The following is a 12268-nucleotide window of genomic DNA, read 5'->3' as shown; positions in this document are numbered from 1 at the left end:
AATAGTTAGGGTTGATTCATTGGTTTAACATGAGACAAGGAATATATTTGCATGGTCAAAATAAATAGGTAAAAATGTGGTCAAAACATGTCTTGCATTTCCACCTTTCTTTTCTTTGCAAAGGAGGGAAGAGATATAGTTATGTATCATTCAACAATACATTATTAAATGTGGTTAAATGATATATTCTAAATATAGGTGAAGAGAAGATAGTTTGTAAATTTAGTCAACATAATTTAGTTGATAGGCATGAAAACTTATATAGAATTGTAGATTAAGTAAACATATTATTTAGAAATAACTCTAATAAAATGGGGTCGTGTCACGCATATTCTTAGTGAAGCCCGACTTTACTTGATTGATACAACACATTCACGCTTTAGCACCTGGTGCAACGGCTCCTAATAAATGCTATGAGTTATGAGTATGTAAAACTTAAGTGCATGCTAATTAACCTGACATAATTCAATACTCTTAGTGAAATGTTATGAGTATGTAAAACTAAATTGTATGCTGTTTACATCTTCTTTGGTCAGTCAACGAACTTTTGTGGTCAATAACTTATATAGAAAGGAGAAGATTAAGAATTCGACAAAAGAGCATCCGTATTGGTTACTAAAAAGTGAAAATCATTGCATATTTAAAAAAAAAAAAAAAAACACTTCAAAATGAGAATGCATATAAAAAAAGAGGGCTAGTTATGTTGTACATCAATCCTCCAAATAAAAACCAAAACACTGATGTCATTGTTAAACCAACAACAATAAAGAATGCCATAACAAATTCAAAGATCAAATGATGTCAAGGTTTTAGGTTTCAAGAATTATGGTCGAGATGGATGATCACCTCGCTTGTGTTGACCTTGCCACGCATTAGGAGTTTAACTATTTTACTAGGTTAGAACCCGTGTGATACACGGATGGCTAAAAAAATACAACAAAAAAGAATGAATTTAATAATATTTTAATAACATATCTTATGGATTTATATTATAATCATCAATTTAATAGATAATTTTACATAAATCTGCGGTGATAAAAAAAATTAAAACTAATAAAAACAGTTTAATAGCACAGATAATAAGATATAAACAAATTTGTGTGAAATATAAACCGACTGAATCGATAAGGTTGATTATTTTAAATCATTTTGATTTATTATATTAAGAAGAAATGTTAGAAGTTGAATGTAATTTATTTTAATTTTGAATTATTTTATTAATAATAAATTATAAAAATGTATGTTATTTATAGAAAAATATATTGTTTTAATAGTACAGTAGATCCAAAAGGAAATTATTTTAGGCACTGTATACACACAGTATACATGCATACTTTTTATATCTACGACTTGTATAAAATGAACATCTACCAGGCGTCACTTGAACGGTTGGTCCACCTGTTTACAAAAACATTTTCCTCAAGCATGACAATCATTTATCTTAATATAAAAGATGCGGTAAAAAATTTTATTACAATGATAAAAAAACTAGTGTTTAGTGTTTATATTAAAATTAAAACAGAAAAAAGTAGTTAATTTAACATATATATTATATTTAATTAGGTTAGAACTCGTGTAATACACGGGTGGCTAAAAAATACAACAAAAAAGAATGAATTTAATAATATTTTAATTAACATATCTTATGGATTTATAATAAAATCATCAATTTAATAGATAATTTTACATAAATCTGTGGTGATAAAAAAAATTAAAACTAATAAAAACAGTTTAATAACACAAATAATAAGATATAAACAAAGTTGTGTGAAATATAAACCGACTGAATTGATAAGGTTGATTATTTTAATTCATTTTGATTTTTTATATTAAGAAGAAATGTTAGAAGTTGAATGTAATTTATTTTAATTTTGAATTATTTTATTAATAAAAAATTATAAGAATGTATGTTATTTATAGAAATATGTATTGTTTTAATAGTATAGTAGATTGTGTGCAATCATTACTGCCACGCATCCTCTGAAGTCCATGTTTGGCTTCTTGCACGTGGCATATATTTTAAGCGTCACTCGAACTCGGTTTCCTTAGATATTTGGCATTGTAGAGATTAATCACCCTATTACAAACTTTCTATTCATAGGAAAACAACGCCTAAACAAATTTTCACCATATATGTAAGAGACGATCGTTAGCAGCTTCATGATCCTAGTTAAGTCAACCTTTTCTTGTTAGTGGATGTGAAGCTTTGGTATGGTAAGCTATAAGTTGGACCGCGAGTCCGCGACTAGCCGGTGTGAATGCACCCATGAATATCTCTAATGACGACGATAAATCCAACTTTTAGAAGAAAAATTGGAGAATTATTATAAATAATATGATAATATTTTGGAGAATGAGAAGTGTGGTAAATAGTAAATATGTGTTTGTAAGGTTTTATATTGATTTCTAAATATTCTTTTTAGATATTATTACTTATTAGTATTAATTTGTCTAATGACCCTTTTTCATGATTCACACAACATATCCTCCACTCATGAGCGTGATTAATGATGGACCCAAAAATTATTTTTAAGAGGGTAAGAAAATTTAAAGAGTTAATTGTCTATCACTAAATATAAAAAATATTGATTGGTTCGGGTCACGTAATTAATAGATAAAACCGAATCAAAATACTATGTAATCTAATTGTTAAGCTAGCAATAAGTTTCGATGTTCAAGCTAATATTAACGCATATAGTAACATTCAAATAATGAAGTGTTCTAGCAAATAACTAACTAATAAAATCAAATAATCTAATCCGCTAACTATAGTTTGATAATTAATATAGCAAATAATCAGCTAGTTATGCGGTAAAATTTAGAGAAGTACTTAAAAAGGTCAAATGATTGAATTAAGAATTTAGATAAATGAAAGTTGTTTAAAATTAGAATAGATTCGAGAGAGCCTGCCGAATTTCTGACTTCGGATGTTAACTGTGAATGAGTAGTCAAGCTTCTAATAGGCTAGTTGCTGGGCGACACTGCGTACAAAAGTGCAGCTGGGTGACTGTTCAAATGTCACTAATGTCTGAGTTGTTTTCAAATGCCACTAAGTTAAATGTGATTTAATTAATTAATTTATTAGTTAATAGTTGAATGAACTTAATAGAATTATATATATATATATATATTATATTATATCACATTATAAAACATATAGCCAACCTTTCACCTCCTTCATTCTCTTTCCTTCATACCCCGTTAAATTAAATGCAGACTCACCGCCGGCTGCCTTCAACTTATTCCTCCTTCTGTAAGATTCAATTCTCCACGTTATTTGTTTAATAATTGCTCCTTCAATTGTCTACCTTCTATCCTTCAATTAACATCATTTATCCCTTCAATATGCCATCAGTTTCACCTCCGGCCTTATTTCTACCAACCACAGCATCAACCTTCATTCGATGTCTCCAATTGACATAGTAGTCTGACAATAAACCTCCAGCAACCCCTAATCTCCGGCAAAATTAAACCTCCAGCGTCCCAACTAAACCCGTGTTGAATGCTATCCTAATGATGGTGGCATAAATTGATCGGTTATGCAATCAATCAATTAAATGGTGCAATCAATTGAAACCCATCAATTGAATGGTTTCATATTCTCCGTTAGCACCCTTCTGCTATAAGTATGAGCTAATAGGTTTCATCATCGCATCACGAAACTAGGTAAGTATTCATCTTCATCGGTTTCCTAATTGATTCTAGGGTTTCGTTTAATTGGTGTGTATGCTCTCAATCCAATCTAATTTGGGGTTTCTTTTGTGTTTATGTAGGTGTGATTATTCATGTATTTAGGGGAATCTTTTACATCTCCCACCTAATTTATCGAATATCTCAACTGGGTTTTGTGGACTTGGGACTTGAAACAGTTTCAGAAAGGTGGAACTACTGACTGGGATTTTGCTATTGATGCTGCCATGCTGCTTTACTTGGAGATGCATGGCCTATTTTATAATAAATCACAAGGTTATCATGATCTCAACTGAATTAGTTGCATTAGTTATCCATAAGTTAAATCAATTATGTGAAAATTTTTTCTGAATCTGTATTGCTACTCAAGAGTTAAAAATATTGAATACAATCATACTACTATGATTGGGTACAGGGTTGTCACATTCTAATTTGGCTATTAACAATTTTTTTTCATGTTTCACAGCCTTCAATGTTTTATACTCAAATTACAAGTTTACTATCTAAATTTAGGTTTGCTCATTTTCTTCTGCTCTTGCCATCAAGAGCTTGAGCCACAAGAGCCAATAACCAATGCGTTTCGAGGAAGCTGTTTCTATGCTCTTATGCTTTCTCTTTAATCTACATTTGATAACATGTTTATTGCTTATAAAAGAAGACCTTTGATGGATATTGATGGTTTTGTTGGTTTGATCTTTTACAGATTTATGTTGAAGAAAGACTTATGGAATCACATGATAAAGGCTTGATTGGAAGGGTACGTTATGACTTATAAGTTTCATAATACGTGCTCATTTATGCACATTAGTTCATTAAAAAGATAAAGGTAAGTGGATCTTTTGGATACTTTCAAAAAACTAATTGTTGTGCTTTTGGAAGCAATGAAATTGATGCCAGATACATGCACGACTATGATCTTTCGTGTATCGTGATATAAATTAGATTATAGTGAAAGGAACCGATACAATGGATGTTTGGTTTGATTCAGGTATATTTTACTGATGATTAACCATGAGTATTTCATGTAGAATTTACAACTTTGGACTTAAAAAAATGATCTATATATGTAGGTTCTTCATGGGCTGTGGTTTTGGAGAATAGAACTGGGCTTAGTTTTCCTACAGATATGTATGTTGGAGATACAGATTAGCATCGGGGTTGGTTTCAAAGCTTTGGGATGTGGCAGATGATTATGTCAGATCTCTCTTAACAAAGGTACTTGTAGTTTGACGGTTTATCATTCGGTTAATTCTATATAGGCTTGTAAATGAACCAAACGCACACAAGATAGGCATTCGTGTTTGTTCATTTAACTTAATTGATTATGAATAAGACTAATCAAACAAACGGATTCTCTTACGCAAGTTCGTTTCTGAAGAAAATGATGCTTGAAACCACTTATTTAACTTAATAGCTTTTCTTAAAACTTAATAGCTTTTCTTAATAGTTTCTTACTAATTTGACATTTCAAATTCACAGTGTAGAACTTGACAAAGTTGAAAGTTTTATTATCCTTTTTTAATCTTATTTTCTTTCAAGTGCAGTTCAAGTATAATAGTTGGGTCTCAAGTTTCGTTGGAGGTTCTAGATATAACTTGGCTTGGATAGGTGGTATTTTTTGAAGCAAAGGTGCATATACTTAAATGAATCGTACATCGATACTTGGGCCAAAGAGTTCTGTTAACGGGCTTTTTTTATAAAAAGACATGATTATTGTTTTAAATAAATGAGTCGAATCTTAAAAGGGTTATAATGATTATAATGAACTTACTAAGTCGCTTGTTTTCATTTAACGTTTGTTTGGGTGAAAATGTTAATCTCTTAATTTATGAATATGTCTTTCCTTTTTCAGTTTTTGTTAAAATTTTCAATTTAATTTTGATTTTTCTCAATTTGATTTTCTGGATTATTTTAATTCCATTGTAGATTTCAGAACACCTAAACATACTTAGTTTGGTTAGTTGAAACGGTTCGTTACTGTTTTTGCAATCTTCTCAATAATTAGTTCTTAAGTATACATACAAGTATACAACTACAATGAAGCTTCTGTTAATGATTATAATTTTTAATAGATTGTTGTCGGAGAAGACAATCTGAGCTTTTTAGATCCGAGATTGATAATCGTGTGTGTTTTCAGATTTCGATAAGATCAGGTAAGATTATTTGACTGAATATCTACTTTTGTTGTAAGTGGATTTTGTCAAGGGGATTTTCATAATATGAAATTAGTAACATTTATTTGTTGTTATGGTGACTACAAATTGCAGCATATTATAATTTCTAAGAAGATGATGAAATTGTTATAATTACTACAAATTGCAGCATATTATAATCTTGTAAAACAACTTAAAAAGTATGTGTTAAATACTTTGTTCCTACAGAGTTATTAAATCTAGACTAAGTTGTGACGGGCCAAGTTTTTTTAATGTATACATATATACATAAATCCATCACCAGTAGAACATATATTTATACTTTATTATTGATGTTGTTTGTCTGATATGTATAATTGAGGAGAAGTTATTCAGAATTTGAAATGGACCATCAAAGATATAATAAACTTTTGGGTCAAACGCGCTGTGTTCGGGTCAAAATAATTAGTAACCTTGATTGGCACCTTCTTTTCTCGACATCATTTTATGTGAGTGGCTACACAACCTTGATTTTGGTTCACATCATTTGTATTACTGTAAATATGTTACACAATTTTAATGATACCCATCTATGCAGACATACACTTACCTTTTAATAGAATTATGTGCAACAGATCATGTTGAATTTTTATTTTTTTCATTAGAGCCAGGTTTTTTAAGCAAAATTGCATTAAATTATTAAAAATGAATGATACAGGTTATTAAACATCATTAAAGTTGTAATGATCCTAAATAAAGAGTACGAATTTTCATCTCATACAGCAACACATGCTTCTAAGTTAGGGCACATTTGCCAATGATACTAAACTAATAGCAGTTTATGGTTTCAATTATTTTTTGTTTTTTGTATTTGTTTAATGTGGCCATTTTTTTTGTTTTGTGATGGAAAATTTTTTAGTTGAAACTAATGTTGGAATTCATGATATGATACTTAGGTAGAACATCTACTGAAATGCGAAAATTTATGCTTGTGCCATTTCAACATGGATTAATAGACATATGAACCCATTATTCTAGCTCCCTAATATATATTAATAATTTATTCATTTAAATGGCCCACGAGTCTAACCAAGCCTGATCAAATGCCCATCTCGGCCCTCCATGATGTGCTAAACAGTTACTGATTGAATCCTTGTTGCATCGCCTCCGCATCGCAAAGCAAACTCATACCGATTGCATTCCCATTGGGTCCCCGCCATAACGCGCGGGCACACCTACTAGTATATATATATATATATATATATATATATATATATTTCTTAACAACATTTTGATTTCGGGTACACCATTAAGTCTACCAATCACTAATACCCAAGTGCGTAGGGTGATACTCAAAAAATTCGAATCCTAAACCATCCCAAAATGAAACACTTTAAAATCACCATACAAGAGGCATGATGGAATAGAATTATAATTAATTGTTTAGTTTGGACTTCACCCTTCTATATTGATTTTTTTAAAATGTGCTTGAATTATCTCAACAAAATGTTTTGTATTTGTTATTTAACTTATAACATGTTTGCATTTGTAAAATTCAACATTTTAAATTAATTACTCATAGGTCGGTGCCAAAATTTTGTTGAACTAGCCAAGATTAAATAATATATACTTTATTAAAAAAGTTTTCTTCATAGGTTGCACACGCACATCATCCCAACCTACTAGTAGTACCCACAGTCATCATGCTCAAGGACTAGACCGCTCACGAGACCATAACGCGATGGTTTGGAGTGCAAGTCTAATGTGGCTGCTCTCCTCCCTCACGGTCACAAATCATTACATACGCCCGTCTAAGAGATTAAATTTGTTTGTTAGTATGAAGACTATCAACAAACTGCCGTGCCGACCATTTGTGAGTTAGTTCAAAACTAGGAGGGTGCCCGCGCGATGCGGCGGGTATTTGAAAACAAATCTTGGTAATCACATAACAATTATGGGGGTTCATGGTTTGGTTTAAAATCTTGAATCCGTGGTCGTATTTTGGTTTCACGGTTGGTTTTTATTATTTACTTTCAGTCGGTTTGTTGATTCCAAAATTTTCAAAATGTAGTGAATGGTTTAGTTTGCAGTTTATAACGAAAACCGTCCATATGAAACCAGACCATACTGTAAATGTTTAATGCATTTTAATCATTTTGATTTTTTAGTATTAGATATGTTTTGTTATATATATATATATAGGGTTAGAATCCTAAGAGCGTTTTTGAAATTGAGATATTTGAGAACCATTTTGTGTCACAAAAAACGCCTTAAAACTATTAAAAAACGAAAAAAAATAAAATTTTTAAAAAGTAAAAAAAAACCAAAAAAAATTATTTTTAATCCAAGTTTCATTAAAAAAAACCCTAACTATACACATATCTATATTTTAATTTAATCTCGATTTACATAATGTACACATATGTATATTATCATTTATCTTAATTGTACATATTTGTATAAAGAATAACATATATAAAATTAAAAAATACATATTATACAAATATGTATAATTTTGATAAACCGATATATTTTTTTATGAAACCGGGATGAAATTTTTTTTTGTTCTTTTACTTTTTTTATTTTCTCGTTTTTTTTTGTTTTATAATTTTTTTTATTTTTCATAAAAAGAGTTTTTTTTTGTGATCTAAAATGATTCTCAAAGTTATCAATTTCAAAATAGTTATCACATGATCCCAATCATATTTATATCTGTATTACGTTATAAAGCATAATTAACTACACTTCACCGGCCGACGCCCTTTAATCGTTCAAAACCATATTCCTCCGGCGACGTTCCCTTTACTTCAGTTACACACCTTCCCTTCAATTCAATCATTTGGTTACTCCTTCAATTATTAATTGCTCCAATTGATACCAAAATGAAGATGTCAGTTTCAATTGAAGGTTTGTGTAACGTCGTCAGATTTAATTGAAGGTTTGTATATAAAAGACGATATTCCCTAGCCTTCAACTCGGCTGCGGTTTGCTCCCTAATTGTTGTAATTGCTCAGTTTTCTTCTATATGTTGATTTCTTCTGCATTTGATGAATGATGATACGATAATCTGATGATTGATGATATTTGTTGTTTGTCAATTTTGTTTCTTCTTATATAATCAATCTGCTATTTCCATCCCTTTGTAAATAATTAAAACAAAAGGTATCATCTCATCAACATCGCTATCTTACATACATGCACAACACTTGTTTGTTTAAAGTTCCATGTGAATTTTGATTAACTGTTTAGACCACTCATATTATGCTACCTTTGAGTAATTTCTCTCTATATTTGTTTGTCTTGTTACACCTTTTGCTCTCTCTATTAACCTTTTTCATTATTTTTGACTGAATTTGATTAATTTTTGTGATGCCTTAGGTACCATGTCACAAACTATTTTGCACCTAGCATTCCAGACGATCTTAAATCTATGATAGATAAAACTCATGAATTGGGATTGGTTGTTCTTGTGTATAACGTGTCCAGTTAATCTTAAATCAAGGTTTGTCGTCATGAAACTTTGCTTTTTATTTCAAAGTTACTGCTTGAAAATGACATGAGATAAGAAGTTAGGTATACAATGGAAACTGGTATTCAAATCAATAATTTATAATTTTACATTGATGACCCGGGTTTGCAGGGATGTTTCAGGATACAAGAATTGATTCCAAAACTTGATTAAAAATGTAATTGAAATGGGAGACAAAGTAACCTTTTAACTTCTTTTTAGCAAAGATGTAAAATAAGATGTCTAGAATATTTAAAAAATGTGATCTTAATTTTTCATTTGCATAGGTGATCTTTGTAACAGTTCATGAAGGGATGCCTCACAAACCCAAATGTATCAGTTTGTGGAGGTTGGTTTCTTTTTAATTTGTTGTATATATTGTGTCGTCATCCTTTATTAAAACTTTATATTTGCCTATAATAATCAACTTTAAATTGCTTACAATTTTATGTCAATATTGACCGTATCACCCTCAAGCATCTGACTCTTTGACCGAAAGAGTCAACAACAATCAATTTTGACCCAGACTAAGTTAAAGCTGGCTAAAAAGCGTAACCAACCCCAAATTTGTGTACTTCTTTTGTATTATTATGATGGGAAGTTTTAGTCATAGTAAAGATTAAAATAACAAGGTCATGCGTTAGGTGGAGCTGTTACTGCTCATGAACCTTGAAAGTAAATGTGAACAGTGTTGGACCTATAACATTATAAATCTAGAATTTTAATGTGTCTAAAAATTTTAATGAATAATAATATTAAAGTATGCAAATGAACGAATTTAAAGAAACGTAAAGTAATTAGCATAAATGAACGCAATTGAATGAACATAAACGAATTCAAAAGAACAAATGTTCATGAACATAAATGAATGAATAAGACATGTGTTTATGTTCATTTGATTTAAGTAAACTAACAAATATTTTTTCATGTTCGTTTGTTTATTAAATAAACGAATATAAACGAACTTATTTTCAAACGTTTCAATAACCATTAGGTTCATTCACTGGCCTATTCATGTTTTACACAAGTATTTATGACCAGGAAACACTCTGGAACAAATTGTGAGGTAGAAGGCTGGTATATTTAAAGTAGCAATAAAAATATAATATTAACATTAATTGTTGCATTTTTCTTTTCAAAAATATAATACTAATAAGTAATATAAGTTAAGTATCTCAACAATTAAGGTCACTTAATTCCTTAAGTATAGACTGTAATAGAAATGACCAAATTATCATTTTGCAGGCGTGCCTTTAAGTTGCGAACCAGTGGGGTGCCAATTTATTTACTTTTTAGTTTAAATGGGCTCAATTGGATTGGATTGGGTAGTCTAATTGATGAAACATTTTTTTTCCTTTTAGATTTAAAATTGGTTATTAGATACCATAAGAAACTATAATTATTGCAGTAAATGATTCTTTGTTTTAACTGAATAAACAAAAACTTTTCTTCATGTTCTTTTTATTAAATAAAAAACCATAAGTGAATGCATACGGACAAACATGAACGAATTTAAATAGTTAGTTTCTAAGTTAAGATTGTGTTAAGCAGCTTACTGTTTTATAGTTTATCTTAGTTTTTTTTTTAAAAACAAGATATTATGAACGGTTTATTTGATTAGTGGTGACACATATCATAACCTTTTGGTGCTATTATTTCTTATATTTTATAAAGCTGATTATATATATTCGATATTGTTTGTGTGATAGGTTGTTGGTGCAAAATGACTTGGTTTGATGTTGGCTCTCTAACGGACATTAATTGTGCGTCGCAACAGAATGAGACCGCCATTGGTTTTCTTGGTGTTAACAACCACATTATAGCTTATGGGTTTAGTGTGAGTATTTTATTATATTATATATTTATTTTTTAGAAATAGCGCGTGAAATGAGCCGAGCTCAAGCCTAAAAAACTACTAATGGACCGAGCTTCACCTTTAAGCTCGAGCTCTTGTAAGTCAAATGAGCCTAGACTGGTAAATGTTAAGCGAGCTGAGCCTAAAGTTTCATAAATAAAGTAGAAGTTAACGAATTAGCGCCCATTATGTTAACTTTGTGGTAAAATTGGTAAGCTAACGAATTAGTTTTGTGTTGAAAATTTGTTGTAGTTAAACATGAGATGGTTTTGGTAATTCTAATCCTGCAATGCTTTTTTTTTTAGCTAAATAGGTTATTGCTGTTGTTGCAGGGGCATGTACAGTTGCAAAAAACCATGTTAGTCGCAACTCACATACCACTTCATACTACGGTATGCATTAACAAGATGATTGAATTTGAGGTGTTTTTCTATGCCATTGTCTAGCATGATATCTCAAATCTAGATTGTGGTCAACTGACAAAAAGTCAATGCTTGTAAGGAAACTCTTAAAAGAGTTAGATATGTTTCCATCATTGGTTGATTTACTATTATAGTTCATTAACTTGCATTATAGGGTGAACCTGACCATGGGGAACGAAACGAGAGAAACATTATTTTGCAAGTAACCCATGTCACGTGCACTCTCGTTGCATGTCTGTTTAGGAGAGATCCTGCTATGAGTTGTGTAAAAAACTATATCATTCTTTATAAAAAATAAATATATTTAGAAAGTTTTTCCTCTTTTGTGCTTGGATTGAAGATCATCTGCTAATGCTAAAAGTGTATTTACTATTGCTTTGTACAAGACTTAACTTTACATTATAAAAATTATAAATAATGTCATATGTTTTCTCACATAAAGAAGTTCAGAGATTAATTAAACTACACAACGATTATCAATAAGAATCCTATGACCCCTCACGAAGCATGGATTTCAATGCTAGAAATATATACAAAATAAATCGCATAAAACCAAACATGAGTAACAAATATTTGTCAAATCCGCTCTATTATAGTTGAATTTATAAAAGGTTTGTGGTTTGAAATTTGGTTAAAATGAGCCCCCCCCCCCAACTCGCAA

Source organism: Bidens hawaiensis, unplaced genomic scaffold (genome assembly GCF_021521415.1).
Source record: "Bidens hawaiensis isolate Kalapana, Puna unplaced genomic scaffold, B.hawaiensis_p1.1 tig00014140_1, whole genome shotgun sequence".
Taxonomy (NCBI): domain Eukaryota; kingdom Viridiplantae; phylum Streptophyta; class Magnoliopsida; order Asterales; family Asteraceae; genus Bidens; species Bidens hawaiensis.
This window is presented reverse-complemented; position numbering follows the sequence as displayed.